Consider the following 23,842-nt stretch of genomic DNA (forward strand, 5'->3'; position numbering starts at 1 on the left):
ATGAACGTGCATTTGAAAAACAGCCATAACATACTTACACAGCGTGGAGGGAAGTTATGGTATCTATTCAATAACGAAGAACAATTGTGACCTCTGCTTAAAACATTATTAAGAATCCAACAAACAGACCTTGGTCAATATAATAGTGGTGGTCACATTTAGGATTTTGGGATTTGTACCTGTAATTAGGATAAAGGAGGCAGCAGTAGGGATATTGAAATTAGACTTGTGCAGCTTCGAAAAATTCGTTTCGGTTCGGATCGATTCGGATCGATTCGAATTTCGGTTCGGATCTATTCGAATTCGGAAAAATTCGAATGAATTTGTTTCGGATTCATTCGGATTCGGAAAAATTTGGTTTGATTCGATTCGGTTCGATTCGATTCGGTTCGAATCGATTCGGAAATTCGGAATTTCGGTAAGTGTTAGGTGGGATGTGCTGTGTATTACACTAGTATTATGTACTGTATATTAGGTTTAACCCATAGCAGAGTTATAAAACCTAATAAACTGTACAATACTAGTGTAATACACGGCCATCCGAATCTACCGAATACATCCGAATCGATTCGGATGTATTCAAATCAATTCAGATGTATTCAAATCGATTTGGATGTATTTGATTCGATTCGGATTTATTCGGTAGATTCAGCAGTATTTTAATTCGGAAATTCGAATCAATCCGAATCTCCGAATTTTCCGAATTTTCCGAATTTCCGAATTGATCCGAAACGAATTGCACAGGTCTAATTGAAATAGGGCTCCTGAATTATGTCAATCCTAAAATGTGAGATGTTTAGTAGCTGTGTAAGCCTGATAAAATTGTATCAAAACACCTGCATGCATAAAATGTATAAATGTATGCTTATTTAAGGGGTAGAAATGGAAATTAGCTTAAATATTGTACTTTTAAATTACTCTCTCTCTCTCTCTCTCTATCTATATATATATATATATATATATATATATATATATATATATATTACTCTTTGTTTGTTTGTTTTTTCCAACTATATATATAATAAATATTAAAATAATCACTATTATATATATATATATATATATATATATGCTATAAATATATATATTTTATTATCTGTCTTTTCTATCATTTAATTTTCTATAATATATACGTGAGTGATGCAATGTTAGTGTGAATGTTTTTAGAAATAATAGAAAATGGCATTACTTTGGAATAGTGGACAACATCAGAAACTAAATCAGTCACTGAGATTGTTAACTAACAATAGAACGTATGCTGGTAAAAACTACAATAGAGAGTATAGCAGAAACATGTTAACATTCACAGTAGTGTAGGCTCAGCGTTTGGAATAACTCTATTTATCTGTGCAAACTTTCCTTTGCCTACTACAACTCTAAATGTACAACTGATGGCACATGGGTGTTTGCTGGCATATACCAAGTAGCAAATAACAAAGATTTTCCTTTTCTCAAGCCTATAAAGAACTCCAAATCTTTACTATTCAGCACAGCTGTCTACATTAGACAACACAAGTCCTTTGTCCTCTCGTTCAGGATAAGTGGGAGTGAATAACATTAACCCTTGTAATAGAATTATCCTATTCTTCTGATTTTACAGCTCTCTATAATATGTTTGTAGCCATAACTGGATCACATCCGGCTTAGATAATACATGTAATTCAGATCATAACTCTCTAGGTTTTTGCAATAGCAGAATGTAAAGCAAGAAAAAAACACACCAAAAATGTTGTTTTTTTGACTATGACAAAGAGCTTTTTCAAACGACTTGAAGCATTTTTCAGTGTCTGACTCACGTCTAGGGATCTTAGCATTCAGCTCCAGTGCATAATGTTTTGTATTTTATGTCTTTATCTGACAATGACACACTCATAGCTCAAGGCTTCTGGCCATATTCAGCAACATATTGGTCCTCTTTGTTTTCTGAGGCTTAAAAAACTTTATAGCTTTTTGTAAGGATTTATATTTTTTGTTTAGCCACTGCAGGAGATATACAGCAAAACAGAAATCCTCTGTTACTTGTCCATGAATAATAAAGACATAGGACCAAATATTGCTTGTATGTGTAATAAAGGAAGACAATTACAGAAAGGAAATCATGATATGTTTATGAGATGGTCAACAAGTGAGATTAATGTTGTCCTGCCCACAAGGAATAGGGTAAATAAGGGGTTAAGGCAATAAAGAAGTAAAGTAACTGCAATTCTAGCGCTTACAGCTGTAAAACGAGGACAAGATAAAATGTCTGCAGTCGCGCTATGAAATTTAGACTAAATTACAAGTGTAGAGCAATCGATAGCACAAGGTGGCTGAGCTAAGAATAACGCATTATAAGTGAATGGGTTTTAGCTAGAGCATCTTAATGCAGCCCAAACCTTTTTAGCACACTCTATACTTTTAATAGATGGACCAGGGATTGCTATTTGCTCGCTTGTTGCGCTCATATTACAAGTGGTGAGTGAATTGCTGAAATCGCGCACAATCCAAATACAGATGTAACTTGTAGCGCGTTTTGAGACCTGAACAAACCATTATGATTAATAGTATAACACAGAACTATATAAAGAACTCTACTACTTGCACACTATTAGCTTAGTGCTCGAGCGATACCCAACATGAATTTTATTGCACCCGCCAAAAGAAGTCTATTATGTAAGGGATTTAGTGCTCCCGCACTATCTAATATGCAGACGTTAGCACACTGTAGACTATCGCTCAGTTAAAAAATAGCTTTGGAGGAAAGAAATAGAAGCTTTATTGATTGCGCTCAAGCAATGTTGACTTACATTAGCGCTAATATTTTTTTAAGTTTTTTTTCTCTGAAACCTTTTCAATGCCCTTAAATAGCATTTGATATTTCTTGACTACATTAAAATGATATAAATACCTTAGAAACTAGGTCTACTAAAATGGTATAAGATCTCAACTTCAAAACTTACAAGATTTCCTAACCTAAAAGGGAACAGGTAAGTTTACATAAACGTTCTTTAACCCTCTCTAATCTTGAGATTGTCATTTTGTGCACATGCCTTGTGCTGATCGTGAAGCTTAGGCAGCAGTAATTTCTTGCTCTTGTAAACGTGCACTAGCTTCTCTGCCCATAAAGCTTGTGTGCTAGAGCATTTTTACCAATCACCAGCTAAGTATCCTCTGAAATAGATGCCTGGGGCTTTAAGAGATGCAGCCTTTTCTAACACATATGCTGGGGTTAGCTAAACCATCCCAGCTTTCTATTGACTTGCGGTCCCTTATAGAGGGTTATTGCTACACCATACTGACAGGCTGAACAGTGCCAGCTGCATAGCTTTGTGCCAGGTAATTAGGGAAGTGATTGACCATTTGAAGAGTTACGTTGAAGGAGCAAGTAAATGGGCTAAATGAGGTTTCATCCTGTTTGGACACATCCCATAGCACAGTCTGGGCTGTGTTCATTTCCGGTTGAGTGCCCCTCTTTTGTTTTGTTGACATGAACCCCCCTTATGCTATTGTCATTCCCTTATCCAATTAGGAATTACATAGTATTTTAAGGATAAAGTACTTCTTGCATTCATAAAATGTCTGGGACACTTGTCTCTAATCAAAATACTCCAATGATTTGACAATGTCTTTCTAATAGTATTAAAAGCACTAATAAAACAAACTTAAAACAATCTTTGTGATATAGTCCAGTGTTTCTCAATTGTATTCCTGAGGGCACACAAACAGGCCATATTTTCAGACTATCTGTACTGGAGCACAGGAGAAAGAATCATCTCATCAGTAACTATGGTGTTAATAAAGTGATTGCAATCTTTAAGGATTTACTGGCTAGTATGTAAAATTACTATAAAAAACAGGGCATTTTCATTGATTTTGTTTTGACACTTCCTTTATAAAATATTTACCATTTAGAGATGGTAAACATTGCGCTGTTCCTCTGCCCGTATCTCCTACTTTATTTAGCTGAGCGATGAAGAATTCAGCTTCATCCAATCGTTGCGTCCCCCACGAGCTGGACGTTATCTTTGGCACACAACAATTGGATGAAGCCAGATTTTTTATCGCTCAGCTAAACAAAGTAGGGGATGTGGGCAGAGGAACGGCGCAATGTTTACCATCTCTAAATGGTAAATATTTTACAAAGGAAGCATCTTAAAAAAAAAATCAATGAAAGTGCCCATATCTTTTTATAATAATTTTATATACTAGTCAGTAAATCCTTAAAGATTACAATCACTTTAACCTTCTCTCACCCACGCAAGGCAATCCTACAAATGTGGCATGTTAGTGTGCCCCAAGGACTGGAACTGAGAAACACAGCAATTGTGTAGTATGTAGCTGGATCAGGCAATTTTTTGCAACATACTTACAGAATTTGAGCGCCCGCGTCTCTAGAGAATGTGAATCAAGAATACATTTCACTTTATAGTGAAAAAGCAAAATATATAACGAATGTTTAGTACAATGTTGTTTTTCTTTGTTTAGACAAAAAGAGGGCATTTCAAAATGCTCCTGTCCTGAATAATAGTTTCCTTGTCACACTTGCAGATGCAGCAGCAAAGGCAGTTGTCTTTATCAGCCAACAAGGATTAGTAGGAATTACAAAAACAACACTACAGTTTCAGCTTAAAGGGTTGATGCATAATTCAGTAGACCATGTCATTTTAAGACTAGTTCGGACCCTGCACTACTATGTGTTTAACCTCTGCAAAGGGGTTAAACACACAGTAAAAGTAATGCTCGGGACCATTAGAAAACTGCTGGTCCTGATCCAATCAGAAGTGTTTTCACAGAAGAGTCAATAGGCTTTTTTATCACAAGCTCTAATGATTAGAGCATACCAATTTTTATTATGACCCTTTAAATCTAAAATTATTGCTATTCACTTTAGGAGACAAAAAAAAAAGAAAATGAAAATTTACGTGTAAATTTTTTTATGCATTATGGAAACTGTTTGAGCATAGTATTCCTTTAGTTTCAGGGGAGGATAATTTGTTGTCCCTTTTAGAATAGTTTAGATTAGTGAAGGCTTTAGATGATTATATTAAAAGGCCACATATGCTAATGTTTGGTTTAAAAAGCTTTGCTTAAACCACTGGTTTCTAATTAGCGCATATAATGTTTAACGTCCCTTTAAGTCATGCTAGTACAATGATCAATTTAAACAAACAAACAAACATAGTATCCTTTTCAGGGCTACTGCTTGTTCCTACATGAAACAGCCCCCCTAAAGAGGTAACAGAATACATGGGGAATACTCCCAGTGTGCTGGTGTCAGGACTTGTGCAAGTGTAAATACTAGTGCTGTTAGCAGCTGTAATGCAGAATATTTAACAGTAACAAGACTTCAATCTTGTCATTCCATTCGTCGATAAAGACTCTAATTAACTATTCAATAGTCAATCCATACCGCAATGAATAGATTGGAGCATGTGCCTTGATTGGCAGTTCTAATTAAACCTCTAAGTGCTAGAAACGGCTACTGCAAAAAATTAAGTAATTGTTTTCAAGTTTAACCACAAATTAAGACACAATAGCTGAAATAGAAGATAATAATCTTATTGGAGTAAGTGATGGATATTTCTCTTAATGGCTTGACCTGTCAAAAAGAAAACTAGTCCATAACACAAATGAAGACATCCATTTATTATTTAAAGAAGTTCCCTTAAGTTATATTGACCTATCAGACTACTTGGTTTAAATGTGAGATAGTTTCTCTTCAAACCTGCATATATCTAACCACTTCCTAGAAATCTAAAGCTAATTCAATTTTACCATTGGACAAAAAATTCATGGGAAGGAACATACAAATTCCGAAATCATGGACGTGGTTTTCATATAAGAAATTAAGGTATATACTGCACATATTGGTGTCAGACGGATTTTTTCAATAGCAGAAAAAAATAAAAAGATCAGCAACCATAATAATATCAATGTAGACAAATAGTTACAATACATAGTTATAGGACCATTGAAAACTTTAATGTTACATAATTAACATATGCATAATAGAGAAGGCAATTATAGTTTCTCTGAATTTCAAATGAGCAGATATTTTTCTGGAAAAAAAAATCTCCCATTTCCCTGCCCCCAGCCATCAGCAAATCACAGAATTATAAATGTATACACTGTGAACTCCTGCACATGCTCAGTAGGAGATGGTTAGCTATTTTGCCCTTTTTTTACTTGCTCTTGAAATAAATCAGTTTGTCTGCTGAAATGCATAGAGCTTTTTATTATATACTAGTCTTAAAGCCTTTGTACATGGGCCAAAATGTGTAAGGCCAGGTATGTTTGTAGCTGCCCATACCCTCTGATTTCCTCATTCACTCGGATCCCCTCTCCCTCATCCCCCCTCCCTGCCTCTGTCAACATGTTTTTATCTGTAGCCTAGATAGCCCAACAGCTAGCACCCCCCTCCAGGGAGGTACCGCCCACCTGCCTCCCTCTTAACCCTCCCGGTGCTGGTCGTCATGACATTTGTCACAAAAATATTTTTTCTGTAGTGTAGTGGTCCCACCCACTCCAGCCCGCCCCCCTCCAGCGAGGTGCCGTCAACCCGCCTCCCTCCTAACCCTCCTGATGCTGGTATGTCAACTTTTTTTTACTGTACCCACCCACCTCCCTCCTAACCCTCCTGGCGCTAGTATGTCAACTTTTTTTTTCTGTATCCACCCGCCTCCCTCCTAACCCTCCCGGTGCTGGTATGTTAACATTTTTTTTCTGTACCCACCCGCCTCCCTCCTAACCCTCCCGGCGCTGGTATTTTTATTTTTTTCTGTAGGGAAGTGGTCCCACCCGCCCCCAATCCAGCCAGGTGCCACCCATCCACCTCCCTCCTAACCCAACCCGGCTTGGTCGTCTCGTGCATTGTCTTGTGTGCAGCCCAGTCAGCGGTCACTGATCCTTACGGCCAGGTATATTTGTCTTGCGCTGAAGTCTCTACTGCGCATGACTGCATCGGGCAAACATACCTGGCCTTTTATATATATACTAGTCCTAAAGCCCGTGTACACGGGCCATTTTTTGCAGTACAGCGGTCCCAGCCCTTGCTCTCTCTCTATATCCCCTCTCTTTTGCTCTCTCTTTCTCCCCTCTCTTTTGCTCTCTCTCTCCCCCCTCTCTTTTGCTCTCTCTTTCTCCCCTCTCTTTTCCCCCTCTCTTTTGCTCTCTCTCCCCCCTCTCTTTTGCTCTCTCTCCCCCCTCTCTTTTGCTGTCTCTCTCCCTCTTTTGTTGTCTTTCTCCCTCTTTTGTTGTCTCTCTTCCTCTCTTTTGCTCTCTCTCTCCCCCCTCTCTTTTGAAATCTCTATCTCCCCCCTCTTTTGCTCTCTCTTTCTCCCCTCTCTTTTGCTCTCTCTCTCCTCCCTCTCTTTTGTGCTCTCTCTCCCCTCTCTTTTGTGCTCTCTTCTCCTCTCTTTTGTGCTCTCTCCCCCTCTCTTTTGTGCTCTCTCCCCCTTCCTTTTGTGCTCTCTCTCCCCCTCTCTCTTTTGTGCTCTCTCCCCCTCTCTTTTGTGCTCTCTCCCCCCTCTCTTTTGTGCTCTCCCCCCTCTCTTTTGTGGTCTCCCCCCTCTCTTTTGTGCTCTCCCCCCCCTCTCTTTTGTGCTCTCCCCCCTCTCTTTTGTGCTCTCCCCCTCTCTTTTGTACTCTCCCCCCTCTCTTTTGTGCTCTCCCCCCTCTCTTTTGTGCTCTCTCCCCCCTCTCTTTTGTGCTTTCCACCCCTCTCTTTTTTGCTCTCTCTCCCCCCTCTCTTTTGTGCTCTCCCCCATCTCTTTTGTGCTCTCCCCCCTCTCTTTCGTGCTCTCCCCCCTCTCTTTTGTGCTCTCTCCCCCTCTCTTTTGTGCTCTCCCCCCTCTCTTTTGTGCTCTCTCCACCCCTTTCTTTTGTGCTATCTCCCCCCTCTCCTTTGCTCACTCTCCCCAATCTCTTTTGCTCACTCTCCCCCTCTCTTTATCCCCCTCTTCTGCTCTCACTATCCCCTTCTTTTTAGAGCTCTCTGTCTCAATGAATCACTCACTGTGCACTCACCCGGCATCTGGCCCCGCCCAGCCCGCATCACGCTCGACCCTGCCCAGCCCCGCCCACATCACCACGTCCAGGTCCCGCCCATGTCACGCCCGTCGGCCACACCCACTCCACCACACGCAACACCAGGAGGAAGTCAAGACAGTTAGAAGGCCAGGTGTGTTTGTCCTCGTGCACAGTCTCTACTGCGCATGACAGCTTCGGACAAACACATTTGGCCTTTTATTTATATATATAGGATTGGAACTGTTATATATTTTTTATCAAAGTTGGTCACAGTTTTGAAGCTGTAATCCTGATTTGCTGTCTCTTCAATTAATTCAATAAACTTTGTTTTTACTGCATGTTGTGAGTATCTTCCATTAATTATTCTAGAGTTTCTTTGGCGTACTTCACTATTGTGACTTTTTTTACACCTGAAACCCACGCATATTATATACGTATATTTTTTTTGTTCAGCAAACCCAGCAGTTACCATTATTTTATGTATATATCAGAATCTTCAACAAAAAGTATGAAATAAATGCATTAAATTAACATTTTAATAAAGCAAATTATAAACAATTCTGTGTTTTTTTCTATATAGTAAAAATAAAATGGTTATCATTTAAATAAAGACCATTCGGGATAGTTATATAACTTTGATGTGAACACAGGGGCTCCCATTAGCGTTTATTCACATACATTTACATTTATTCACATAGGTTGATCACCTAGATATAGAACATTATATAGAGCCTTTGTTTTAAAAATGAGCTTCTGGGCTTTAAAATGGATCTTGGGGGTCTCTAGGCAGTTGATGACCTATTACAAGTGTCTAGAGCCCCTCCTTATTAAAAAAATGTGTATTTAAAAACATTTCTTTTTTCAATAAATATAATGACATATGTAAAGTAAAGATTAGCCTGAAAATAAAAATAAATGTAGATGTGTTTTTAAATATTATGGGGCCTATTTATCAAGTTCCGTATGGGTTTCTGGCGAGCCTTCAAATACGATCGGGTTGATTGACACCCCCTGCTTTTTTTTTAAAAATCCTTTCCTTAGACTAGAGCACAGATTAGATTCAAAACAAGAGGACAGCTTGTATAACAAATTTAAAAAAATGGCAGAAATAAATGACACAGAATGGGACTTTGACATTAATGATACATTTTTAGTAACAACAAATAAAAATCAGACAGAGGAAGGGGGAATCACTGAGGGCGCTCCCAATATATTTAACAGCACTGTAAGATGAGACCGGCACAGGGCAATGCCTTCCTAGGCTTTGGTGCAAATTGATGCATGATTAAGAGACTGCGGTCTCGAAACGTCGCATACCTGTCTTGTATGCTTTTAAACATTTAATAAAGAAGATTTATTTTATTACATTGGTGCTGTGGACAGTTTCGTTTGTTTGACATTGTGGAGCCCAATATATTTAAGGTATTTAAGGATTATAAATTAAAGATACTTAAACAACAAAAGCTGAAATGGGAGGTAACTAGCCTGGATAAATATCTGGAATAAAAAATGATCCCAAGGGGTCTACGCATAAGAAAACGACCAGGTAACAATCTAAATGAGCCAATAATAAGTGACTTTATAAAAAAAATGGGAGGACTTTGCAAGTGATTGCTCCTTCAACTGGATGAAATTAATGAAAGAGGAAAATGAGATGAGACTTAGAAAAATACAGGAGGAAATACAAAATCTAAATACACAACTAGAGAAATGGCAAGGCGAAGAACAATACACTAAACTTATGGCAGTAGTTAAAAGTGAATTAAGAAAAATTCAAGAACCAATTAAGTTTAGAAAGAAACATAAATTCCAAAGAGACTGGAATGACTATCAAGAAAATAAGGTTTATGATTTTAGCCAAATATACTCCAGCAGACTCTGAGGCATCAGGAAGGGGAAATAGAAGACAGAGAAATAACTCAAATAGGAGGAATAGAAGAGGGCGTTTTTAGAGAACAAAATGCCCCCTTCAAAAGAACAAGAAGAGAAGACAGGAAAAGATACCAATCAACCCAAGAACAAAATGAGGTACCCTCTGAGAAACCAAAAGAAAATGTAGCTAAATTAGGTGACATCAAGATAGTGAATTTGTTGCAAAAGCAAATTACAAGTGATCAGATAAAAATTCTGGAAAAGGGGCTCACTTTTGCGCCCACACATAAATGCGACACATTCACTGCATACAAGGCTGTCAACCTATTTGCGAGGAAAATTATTTTGGGCAAAATACATCATGACAAAGTACAGGCAGCTACACTAGACATGCAGGATAGGCTACTTATAAAGGACTGGACACCCAATACTCAGACACTTGATGAGGATGACACTGAATCAATAAGCTTTAGTAACTTAGCTAAAAAAAAACTTTAAGCTTTAGTAACTTATCTAAAAAAACCTTCAGTCCACAATGTTGTTAAATTAGTTGAAAGGGACATTATAAATATGAATAACTCATATGGTACTAAGGATAATCTATCAACTAATTATAAGAAAGCAGTGAGGGAATTAATGGCTGATACATCTGTTGTTATCAAGCCTTCTGATAGGAGGAAATATTGTGATACAAAACTCGATGGATTATCTGTTAACTTGTAAAAAACAATTAAATGATAACAATCAATATAAACGTTTACCTACTGATCCAACAGATCAATATAAAGACGACCTGGTAAAGATCCTTTCAGAGGCATTAAATGAAGTCCTCATCAATAAACATGAATTTGATTTTCTAAATGTGAAATTTCCTAGAGTAGCAACATTTTACATGATTCCCAAGATCCATAAAAAGATGAATCCCCCCCCCCCCCCCGGAAGACCAATAATCTCTGCGATAAATTAAATCACTGAAAATGTTTCACGATATGTAGATTACTGTCTAGGTCCGTTTCTAATTACATTACCATCATATATAAAAGACACTTTGGATGTTTTAATAAAGCTTAATGGAATACATGTTAAGCAAGAGACTATACTGGTAACCATAGACGTTGAAGCGTTATATTCCTTGATTCCTCATGAAATCGGCATCAGGGTAATGAAAATTTTTTCTTCATGAGCGGGGAAAGAAATATGATAAACATACAGAGTTTGTAATCAAACTATTGAGGTTTGTCCTTAATCATAACTAGTTTGTATTTGATAAAAAGTATTATGAACAAATTAGAGGAACAGCAATGGGCACTAGCTGTGCCCCAACCTATGCCTGCCTCTATATAGGTGAAATGGAGATAGAGTACATTCATGATGCATCTAGTGATGACTTAAGCCATATGGGGCTATGGCTAAGGTTTATTGATGATGTGATACTGTTCTGGGAGGGTAACCAGGAAGAATTGGAAACATCTATGGAAAAACTAAACAAAAATAAATTCAATTTAACCTTCACATATACATATAGTACTAAGGAAATTCCTTTTCTAGATCTAAAAATGTTAAAAAAATGGAACAGAAATAGTTACAGAAACATTTAGGAAAAGTACAGCAGGAAATACTTTACTACATGCAGAAAGTCATCATTTACCAAGTTTAATAAAGAACATACCCCAGGGCCAATATTTAGAACATCAGAGGAACTGTTCAGATGTGACAACATTTAAAGAGGAAGCAAAAGACTTGGAAGCCAGATTCCTCGAAAGAGGATATTCAAAGAAATCTCTAGCGAAAGCATACTACAGGGCAAAATAAAGTAATAGAGGTAATTTATTATTTAATCAAAATATTGATGATAAACCTAAAATTGTTAGGTTTATAAGTACCTACAATGTCCAATGGTTTAATTTAGTTTCAATTTTACAGAAACACTGGCATATCTGGACCCTGTAATCGCAGAAATGGTAGGGCCAAGACCAAGTGCAGCACCTAGAAGGGCCCCAAATTTAAAAGATAAAATAGTATCTAGCATGTTCAAAGATAAAAAGGAAAAAATGTGGATCTCTCAATAACAAAGCCAGGAAGGCAACTTCAAATGTTCCACGATAACAAAGGAAAATTACATAGAGTAAGGGGACATATAACATGTAGATCAGAAGGGGTAGTTTATATGCTTCAATGTAATTGCCCAAAAATCTACGTGGGAAAAACCTACCGTGAATTGAGAGAATGCATAAAGGAACACAAAAGGGTTATTAAAAATAACTGTTTAAAATACAGTAGTGTAGCAAGGCATTTCTTTTTAACTCATGATAGTAATGAGGATGAACTTAGATTTAGAGGTCTTGAACTGGTTGACCTAGGTGAGAGGAAAGGGAACCTAGATAAAATCCTATTTCAGATGGAAGGAAAATTGATTTTTAATCTAGGCTCACTTAAACCAAAGGGAATAAACGAAGTGTTACATTTAGCCCCATTTCTAGGATAACACTGTATCCAACCTGGTTATGTATTTAATTAGGTTTAATGTGGATACATTGAGTATCAGTACAATCTGTATATTTACTTTGTATACATTGTCAAAATGTTGAAATTCTCTATTGCCAATTAATTCTGAATTTGCCCAAATGTATAAAATTGCCACAATATAAGAACACAAGCAGTAAAGTGAATACAAAGTTTCAAATTCACCGATAGGCTGAAGGGAAAAGAGTTTCCCTTTAAAAGTAATGACGACAGGAAATTACGTCACTGAATTCAAGCCGGACGAAGCCCCATGCAAAAGTTTGGGGTGAAACGCGCGTAGCAGACGCAGCAGATGCATTACTATTGACAAGCTCCACCAGACTTTTACCACACCGACAAGGCCATTGACTAGCCAAACAGCTTATGTGAAGCAGAAAAATAAAAGAATGTGGCACCAGAAACCCCACGTAAGTCTGTTTTTGAAATGAGCACAGATCACGGACGATCGAAAGGAGGGTAAGAGTATATGGCACAAGCAGCCTAATTAAACAAGCAGTGGTAGGCGTTACTCCTTGGCGATAAGCGTTCTGTTCCTTTTGAATGTGAAGGGTTATGATAAAAGACTACGTAATATTGACTTTGCTTTACTAACCCATTTGCTCACAAGGGTTTGACTTGCGGGACGAAATTGGAAGCTAACAATACTAATAGCTGCAAGTAACCATGACCACAGCCGTGGGGGTGCACATTGAATAAACTCACTAAAGGGTCGTAACTTGTGGAGGTGTGAAACAGAGGATAAATTTGGATGAGATATCCAACTCTGGTTAAAAAATCTACAGGGGGCTCCCTATTAAATGAAATGGGAACCTAGTATTTTTGCAGTTAAGCTGCATATCATTACTTTTGTTTTCATTTACTATATTGAATCCTGCATGGTTGGTGCTGGGCAAAGGTATACTGAACTACACAGGATAGGGGTGGTTACTTTTTTTTACGTCTCATAAACTGTATAATGTAGTTTGTTTCTTCTTGAACTTCTGCATTTAATTTATTTATACCTCCAAGCACTGTCTATCTGTTACTATTCATAAATACAGGTGGACATTAACCAGGAGAATACATTCTGGTGCCAGTCTAGCCACACACACACACACATATATATATATATATATATATATATATATATATATATATATATATATATAGTATGTATTTAAGAATACGTGATATATGTGAAGAACATTGGAATGTAAAATATTAATATTTCATGTCAGGTTAGCACACTTGAGAAAATGCAATCGGGTTTGCTCGCTAGTAAGGGTGTTAGTTTTTTTTCTACTTTTCGTTCTCCATTGAAGTCACGGTCATGATATTAGAACTTTATTTTTCTTGCGCGTGTACAAAAACTTTTTATTTTCAACTTCTTACACAATCGCTATCCGACGTGCACAAAAAACGTACTTCTATCGCAGTTAACGCACAAGCGGGAGAGGTAAATAGCGCACCATTCTTAATCTAGCCCATAAGCGTCAAGGTTTTGTTTCGATAAAGTACTTTCATTTCTATAAAGTAATGGGTGTCACCAATTTTTTCCTTATCTATCTCTTCTGCTGAGGACAATTAAGGATACATTTAAAACAGACAATAAAAGAGAGTGTGCAAACAAGATGTAAGGCATATAGATTTAGGATCAATAAAGTAACCAGCAAGGTTTCCACACAGCCTTGTTTGCACATTATTTAAACTACTACATGAATGTTTAAAATCTATTTTGAAATACAGAAAAATTGTACACGAAGAATAAGAATTGCTGATATTTAATGTTTTCAACATAATGAAGTAACCCACATCACATTTTCAGAAAACAGCTTTTGATCCCAGTAGTTTGAAACTAAATGACAGTATGCTAAACAAATCAATTCTAATTAATCAGCAAAGTTCTGTCTTGTGTAAGAAAGAAGTTGTAAATAAAGAAATCAATTTGCTGAGATAAAAAGTATTGTTTCAATTGCACTAATTTGTATATTTGATGATGTCATACAAATAATGATTACTTAAAGAACAGAACAGTGACATACAGCTCCACTAAGTAATTATGGCCTTGATCACAAACTTTTGACGATTTGCTCCCCAAAACGATTTTTGCTTTTCAGCCGAATTGGGAGCCGAGTTTCTCAAGTGACCACAATCCTATATGGTTTTGTTTGTTAAAAACCCACCATGCGGGGGCGGAGCTAACTGCCAAGCAGGATAGACGCATCTTAGGAGAGCTCTGCTCTAATTTCACCAAAAAACTTAAAAATAGCTGAATTAAGTTATTAAATTCTTCCACAAATGCGGTACTGACTTATACCCCAAACAAATAGACAGTTTATCCTGCCCTTTGAACGAAGAAACGCCGACAGGGGATAAGGAACATTGAGCACTCAGAGACCGCAAGCACTCGTGACAGTCGCCGGAGGGTCGGGGCTCTGCTCCGACGACTGGAGTGCTAAACAAGCAAAGATTTTAACTTAAGAGCCGGCATTCTGACTCCACTATAATACCCACCATCCTAACGGAGCACAACCGGAATTGAGCTGCATTGAAGGCCTTGTGGGGCAACGGAGATCGGAACTCACAAATAGACGGCGACCCAGATCGCACTATCCTACCTGCCAGCAGATCGCAGACCAGCCCGCCATCATCATCGGAGAAGAACGCAAGTTAGGAAGCCTGCAGGAGGAGACCCGAGAGTTTTTTCCATCTGCTCATTTGGCGCGCAACTCCGCCATCTTGCCTGGTGTCTCCCTTCTTCACGGGCTGTAACTCGGTTGCGGCTGGAGACATACTAAACAGACGCTCAGCCTACCCGCCGGGAAGGAGGATCTCAGGAGGGCAGTGAGACCGGACTAGCTAAGGTGAGAAACACCCGCACCAGCCTAAAAACTCCTCTTACTGGGGATCCCTTTGGGCCCGAAACACACGCCATACTAGCACTAGCTGGGGAATCCACATAAGAGGGCTCCGGTCACAATCAGACCTTGATGATAAGGCTCTCAGCCCAAATAAAGGAAAGGGGGAAGCCGCAAGATAAGGGGCAAACTGTATTCTCTTTTGCCAAAGACTGTATTACTAGGCCCCACCTGCCCTCCGGAGCTAGCAGCTAGGCACCTGACCACCCAACAGAAAAATTATTAAGGAGAGTTGAATTTATTCCTAGTATTGCTATCCAGACTCTCCCTTCAAAAGAGCTTACAAGGTTGAGGCTTTGAGGCCCCATTAATCAAGTGGAACTAGAAGAAACAGCTCACTTTGTCCATAACAAGAATCACACTCTTTTGTGATTGTTTTTATGCTAACAAGCCAGGATCCCTACACAATATCCCAGGAGCTGAACTTATTTCCCTGCCAAACTACACAAGAGGGACATACCCTATTTGGGTCCTACAGGATATTTACTGCAGTCCATACCTTTTACCAGCGTATGGGCAACCAAAGACTGGGACTTCAGATTGTATACTAAGCTCTTCCTAGGGGCATTGGCTCATTAATAATCTTTTTTGCAGATCTACTCCAATACAAGTTAGCCTTAAATACCTTAATCCCATGCTCTGAGTAATGACTTAAGACATTAAGTGCTTTACCCTTTGTTTTCTATTTAGCTGCTGCGTCAGCCAAATGTTCTCTGTTGCAAACAGAGTGGAGTGCATTTACTTTTACTGAATTGCTACTAGGGTGTGTCGTTCCTTGGTTTATGAATTTTGTTCATATGAGATAGTTACACTAATTATCTTTGCCTTTTCTAGATACTAAGATACCCATTAGGTTTGGTATAACACACTGACTAACTTACAGGTTTGCCTATCACGCCAACACAACATACCCCTGGCCAAACACACCTAGGCCAGCCTAGAACTAGAACACTCCCCTTTACTGCACATTCACATAGAACTCACCCCTTTATCCTCCAACATACTTACACACACTCCTCACGCACACTTAGGCCACACCACACTGCCCTTTCATTAGCACAGACTGTAACTCGCCCCATTTCTCACACACGTGATTCAAGAGAAACACTAGAATATTTGCTGAGGCCTACTCTGGCCATTATTGTATTGCATTGTATTGGTTCATTTGATAGGTGAACCCCAACTGGCCCCCCCTTTCCGGCCCTGCTTGTCTGGGCTGGTCACTTCCCTCTCCCCTTTTCCCTTCCGCAAGGTCGTACCCCCTATTCCCGGGCCAGGGGGGGACTTACCACAATTTTACCCATAAATTTTGAGAGTGGATTGGCCTTTGACCTGTGTCTGGGGGTTCTCGCCGGCCCTCGCCCCCCGGTGGCGGCCTACCCTTTTTTGCAAACTGGACCTGTGGTCATTTAATCCCTAGTAAGGTGGCCGTCATGGAGGGGTAGGGGTCGGGGAGACCGTCCGGGCCCCTCTCTGTGTACTGTTTAATGTGATTACTTGCTCATGTTCTTATTTTTGTACCTCCTGTGAATCTAACCTCTGGTGCCATCACTAATCTACCTGCCCTGTGTCCGCTTTTGCTTCACGGATTCTCCTTTTGCCACAATTTCAAAATGCCTCATACGATCAGACGAACCACTAAAACACCTGGTTCAGTGAAAAAAACGGTGATAGATCACTTCTCTCTACCACTCAAGGAGCTGGAAGATGACTCCAATGACGGCCTGAGTGGGTCAGAATCTCTAGGAGATGGTTCCCAGCATGATGCTCTGTTAAACCCCAGATCTCAGCACTTCATTACTGAGGATACCCTTCAGAAGATGCTCATTAACCAAACTCGCTCCATTACCAAAGAAATACAAAAAAATCACGCTGAGCTCAAAAAGGACATTTCGGAAATTGGTGAAAGGGTGGACTCTTTGGAAAGGCGGCAGGATGATATCGTTACGGATCAATCTAACCTTTTGGCCTACTCTGAATCTTTGGCTGACCAGCTGAGTCAGCTCGAGTTTAAACTGGCGGATGTTGAGGATAGGGCCCGCAGAAATAATATAAGATTTCGGGGTATACCGGAAGACATCACACCAACAGACTTGCAGGGTTTTCTCCAAGAGCTTTTTGGTAGCCTGTTGGGTCCTATGGAGGGCCTAACTTCCACTATTGAAAGAGTTCACAGAGCTCTACGCCCCAGGTCCGTCTCGCAAGAAAAGCCAAGAGACGTTATAGCCTGTTTTCACAGTTTCCTCTTTAGAGACAAGCTGATGCAGGCCGCCTCCCGCAAGCCTCAGTTGCCGGAAAAGTTCCAAACCATCCAGCTTCTTCCCGACTTGTCGGCTCACACCCTACAATTCAGAAGGCAGTACCAACCAGTCACACTGGCTCTCAGAAATGCTGGCATCAGATACAGATGGGGATATCCGTCCAAGTTGCTAATTACAAGGGACAACCAAACCCACATAATTTCTTCACTGGCCCAGGGCACTGTGTTGCTGGCACAGTGGGGTCTCACCAAAGGAGACACGACGGAACCCATTCCCATTAAGGCAAAATTGAGGGCTACTGCCCCAGAATGGACTGCTAAGGATCAGCGCTCCAAAAGGCAAAAAACGCAGCAGACACAGGACTCTCTGGGTCCCCAAGACCCCTCCCCCTGAATGTATGGCACCATTGGTCAACAACAGTATTAACCTGTCATCATGACCTAACACAGGGCCCATTCTTTATGGAGGGTCCTACTTTATGTGCATATTTGCATTACCAGTGTTTATATATGTTTTCTAATATTACATGGGATTAACCCAGCATAGGTCGGCCCACGTTGGGTCTAAAGTTACAGTTAATATAATTATTTTTTCCTTCTTGTAATCCATGTGCATGTTTGCATTACTAGTGTTTCTGCATGCTTTCTAACTCTCTATGTGGTCAACCCAGCACAGGTCATTCATCTCTAAACGAATAGGTATAGGATTATCTCCACCCTTTAGATAGCACAAGAATTTATTGTTTCTCAAACATGCTATGACTGATTTTATAATTACCTAGTCTGGATGCTTCGTACCTTACTCAGGTTTGTTATGGTTGTATGTACATTTCCATTGCTGGTTTCACAGGTATAATTTATGTTTATAGATTTCTTTGTATCCTTCTCTGTTCCTATTCCTAGCTCCCCCCCCATATAGGTAGCCCACGCCAGGGTTCCACTTAGGTGAACTATTTTCACCTCATTTCCTATCACAACACCTCTGAACTGATTTCTTGTCCTAATTTCCCCCCCTAACCCCCTCTTTTCGTTTTCCATTCTACCTCCTGTCCCCAGGCCACGGCCGTGAGATGGTGCCCTCTTTAAAGGTGCTCACACATAATGTCAGGGGGCTTAATTCCCCCTTTAAAAGGAGTCTTTTGTCTCGTGAACTTAAATTTCACAATCCTGATGTAGTCTTCCTGCAGGAGACTCACTGGCAGTCGGGCGCCCCTCAATATTTTCACTCCCGTTCCTATAAAGTCCTGGAACACTCACCCTTCTCCAAAAAAGCTAGAGGGACGGCCATCCTGCTTCACAACAGGATCTCCTACGAGCAAATTTATGCACTTACTGACCCTCAAGCCAGATATACAATTCTGGTTTGTAAACTGGACCATGTTCTTCATACATTGGTCTCCGTTTATCTCCCCAACTCCCGGCAGCCTGCATCTCTCCGTGCTATTTTGCAGACGCTTGATACGATCAAGCAGGGGAGGGTCTTGATCGCGGGAGACTTCAACATGACATGGGAGCCAACTCTCGATCGCAAACAGCTTCAAGCTGGCAGTAAACATTCACAAGAGACATATGTCTCTGCTCAATTTAGGGCAGTAATGTCACAATTTGGATACTTCGACATTTGGAGAAGTTTACATCCCAACGATAGGGACTTTACTCATTTCTCTATCCCCCATAAAACTTACTCCCGGCTGGACTACATCTTTTGTCAGGCTGGGTCTTTGGACTCGGTCTCCTGCTCCAGTATCCCCCTCTGTTCCTGGTCAGATCATGACCTTGTAACGGCAGGGCTGTTCCCCTCAGATAAAGTGCCCAGTAAATCCAATTGGTGCCTTCCTAGGCACATTTTGGCCGACATCCCGTTCAGAGAGGAATTAAGACGGGACCTGACTGAACTGTTAGTTTGCAATGACAACGGCCAGACCTCAGATGATATTCTCTGGGGCGCGATCAAAGCAACTATCAGGGGCCTTATCATTCGCAAACAAGGAGCTCTGAGAAAGCGAGCGGGCCTCACCCTTGCGCAGGCACACGCAAAACTCAGATCCTTGGAATCCCTGAATCGCGCTTCCATTAGCCTCGATGTAGCAGCACAGATTGCTACAGTTAAGGAGCATATCAACCTCCTAGAGCTCCGTCGCACACAAACTAATCTCAGCAAACTAAAACAACTATACTATTACAAAGGTAATAGACCTGACACTATGCTTGCTAACAGGCTCAGGCATAAGCATAGTAACTCCCGCATTTCCCAGATCAATTATAATGGCAAGTTGCATAAAAGGCCCTCTCAGATTGGAGAATGTTTTGCGGACTTTTACTCCAAACTTTACAATATCGAAAAATCGGAGACTCTCACCCCCACTACTAGCCAGGATATCAGAGACTTCCTGGCCTCCGCTAACCTCCCCACTCTTACTACAGAGCAACAAGACGCTCTCACAGCCCCCTTCTCTCTGGCGGAAATTAAGCTAACGATAAAAAATCTAAAACCCTTCAAGGCTCCAGGGCCTGACGGCTTCTCTGCCCAGTTTTACAAGGTATTTGTCAATGAATTATCCCCCTACTTGCAGAGGTTCTTTACCTTAGCAAGCGAAGAAGGTTCCTTGAGGGAGGAATTCTTAAAAGCAGCCATAGTCACTCTGCCAAAACCAGATAAGGACCCTTCCTTCTGTGCAAGCTATAGGCCAATTTCTTTAATTAACGTGGACGTGAAGGTTTACGCTAAAATTCTTGCCAATCGTATCAGCAGGCTTCTCCCGCACCTTATAGGTCCGGATCAAGTAGGGTTCATTCACAGGCGCGAGGGGCCGGACAATACTAGATGTCTTGTCAATATTGTGTGTGAATCCACCAGAATGCAGAAGCCTTTCTCGGTTATCTCTTTGGACGCAGAGAAGGCTTTTGACCGAATTCGCTGGTCCTACCTGTGGGAAACCCTCAAAACCTTTAACTTCCCTCAGTCCACATGCAGGGCTATCCAGGCGCTATATTCTGCCCCGTCGGCTGTTGTTAGGGGTCTTGGCTTTCAGTCTGACCCTTTCAACATCTCCAATGGTACTAGACAGGGGTGCCCCCTGTCTCCGCTATTGTTTGCCCTTGCGATCGAGCCCTTGGCTGCCCATATCCGTGACGATGCGTCCCTTCCAGGGATAATGCTCTCAGGCACTCTGCAAAAAATTGCACTATTCGCAGACGATATCACAATCTTCACTGCGGACCCAGGTAGAGCTGTCCCCAGATTGTTGGATATTCTGAGGACCTTTGGTGACCTCTCATTTTATAAATTGAACACTCAAAAGACAGAGATATATTGGTGGGGATACCCCCACAATTACATTAACAGTCTAAAGAAGAGTTATTCCTTCAAATGGTCACAGGAACAGGTCACACATCTGGGGGTTAGAATATCTAACAATGCCTCAAAAATGGTCAAGGATAATTACATCCCCTTGCTGTCGGAACTGAGATCCTTAAAGAATGCTTGGGATCACAAGTCCATCTCATGGATGGGGCGTATAGCCTCTATTAAAATGTCTTTCCTCCCTAAGCTCACCTACTTGTTTAGGTGCCTCCCTATCAGAGTCCCTATGCCACTCTTGCTACAGTTTCAGAGTGAAATAACAAAGTTTATTTGGAAGGGCTTGACCCCCAGGATAGCTCAAAAAAATCTGAAAATTCCTATATATCTAGGAGGCCTGGCTTCCCCTTCTGTGGTAAAATACTATGAGGGGGCTATGCTTACCCACATCTCCCAGTGGGGAGTTCTTCAGTCCTGTGATAAATGGCGCGAGATTGAACAGGCCTCTTTACCCCATAATGTCCTGCTCAAGGATATTATTTGGACTCCTCCGCATAGTCGCAGAATTCTAGGTATCAGCAATCTAGTCATCACAGAATGCCTTCATGTCTGGGACAAGATCCGGCATCGCCAACTAATTGCTCCCCATCCTTCCCCTATCACTTCGGTGGCTGGTCTGCTCTCTGGGTTGGCAGATACTCACCCGAACATATGGGCCAGACTAGGGATTCGGCGGGTCTCGGACTTCTGGTCCACATCACAGTCCGATGGCTTTATAGACCCAACTCTCCTGGGGTCCCCTGGGGACATTCCTCCGGTCCTCTTTTTTGAGACCATCAGGATTAAAAGTCTCCTGAGAAGTTGGGGTTTCCTCCCCACCGCCTCTCGTCAGTCCACCCCGTGGGAGTCTGTCTGGAAGACGGGTCACAGACTTACCCGGCCATTATCGTTCCATTACGGGACTCTCGATGGCACTGTCCCGCCTGAAATTGCCCCGCACTTGCAGATTTGGGATGCTTTACTGCACTCTCAAATCTCGGTAGACGCCTGGCAAAGGGCCATCCTTCTGACGAAAAAAACCCTCCATTGCATCACTATGTTCGAAACTTATTACAAGGTGATTTCTCATTGGTACCTGGTTCCCACACGCCTAGCAAGGATGTACCCAGGAGTGTCGCCTCTTTGCTGGAGGAACTGCGGTTTGCAGGGCACCATGCTCCACATTTGGTGGGAATGCCCTAAAATTACTTTCTTATGGTCTCAAGGTTTCCGCGCCCTTACTGATTTTGGAATCAGGATTCCGCCTGGCCCGCCTACTGCTTTGCTCCACCTGGGCTTACAGGATCTTCCTAAGCATCAAGCTATCTTCAGTACCTACTTATTGGCCTCTATTAAGACTAATCTGGCTAGGTCCTGGAAAAAAGAAAAACCCCCTTCATGGAACGAGATTGAGAGAACCATGGCCTTCTTATATACCATGGAAAAGACTATATATTTTGACTTAAACAAACTGGACATATTCGAACTTGCTTGGGCCGATTGGAAAGACAAGTTTGATACTTCCTGGAGCCCTCCTGTCACGTCCTAAAGCCTACAGCCTGACTCTTCTTGATCTATCTACCATCTTTCCCCATTTTTTCCCTCTCCTCTTCTATGCTCCCCCCCCCCTCCTTCCCCCTCCCCCCTCCCTAGACTTTGTTCTGATTTCAAGACATGTGTTGTGTCATATAGGTTCCTCTTAAGATATCCCATTTGTCCTCAGACTAATGAGAGATGTCATCTCTCCTTCAGGGGAGTCCATCTAATCTTATTAATACTGTACTGTTTTTTTATCTTTGGGACTCCTGGCTTTATTCATAACCACATACTCCTGTATGCCATTAATGTTTGTGTTTGGGACCTGCGTGTCCCTCATTGTTACTTCTATAAGTTTGAAAATAAATAAAAAATCTTTTGAAAAAAAAAAAAAAAAAAACCCACCATGCGAACACGTTTCTTACCGAAAGTAATTGTTGTTTATATAGAAACTGGGAGGTCTCCTGAAACTGACGCATACAATAGCCCATTCATACCTCTTATAGTTACAGTAATGTTCTATTCATTTAAACCCTTTGTTCACTTGGCAAGGAAAATACTAATTCGCATGTGTGACATTAAACTATTGTCATCACAATACAGCCTTAACATTCAGTCTACATATGAATGCCATACATATCTTGGCATGAGGAGAATACTACTATAGTCACTTCAGGACCCCAACATCTACAAATGGCGTGTCTTTAATTTTTTTTTTTTTAATATTCGGTCACAAATGCTTCTTCAGGATTACAAGTTCATTAAAGTAGTCGCAAGCACTTTGAAAGGCCCTCTCATAAATGAGTTTGGATGTAGCATGCATGAAGACAAGTTCCCTTTAAAAACCTGTTCACAAAGGCTCTCATTCGCTTGAGGGTCTCTTAGGAAGATACAAAGCAGCAAGGCAGCGGGGTTACAATTCACAGTTAAAAAATGTTATTATAAGTGTTTTGCATAGAAACAGGTAGTCACCATTTTGTTTTCAGTTCATGCCAAAAAATTTAAAATGTATCTTTAATTCGAGACACATTGTAAATACAGTTTAAGCAGATAATGTTGGTATATATAACTTGACATCATACATGAAGTTAAACATTTCGTCAGAATCTGTGACCAGCAATGAAGAGAGTGACACGTAATGACAAACACGGCCTTTGACTGGAACATATTGTTGTTGGATATAGTCAAATTGTGGTTCCCATCTTGAATATTTTTCCTAATTTATATAATCTTTGCACTGTCTGTCCTTGAGTGAGGAGGTGCTTTGAGATGTCCCACGAGGATTGTGATGTAATGCCATGTGTTTCCATTTGTGTCTCAGTTTTCACTTATTTAACTAAACAAATCACAACAAGCCATTAAACAGTTAATAATACATCTGTATGAGGTTTATATTGAGTAATTAGT

The sequence above is a fragment of the Bombina bombina genome, chromosome 10 (genome assembly GCF_027579735.1).
Source record: "Bombina bombina isolate aBomBom1 chromosome 10, aBomBom1.pri, whole genome shotgun sequence".
Lineage (NCBI taxonomy): Eukaryota > Metazoa > Chordata > Amphibia > Anura > Bombinatoridae > Bombina > Bombina bombina.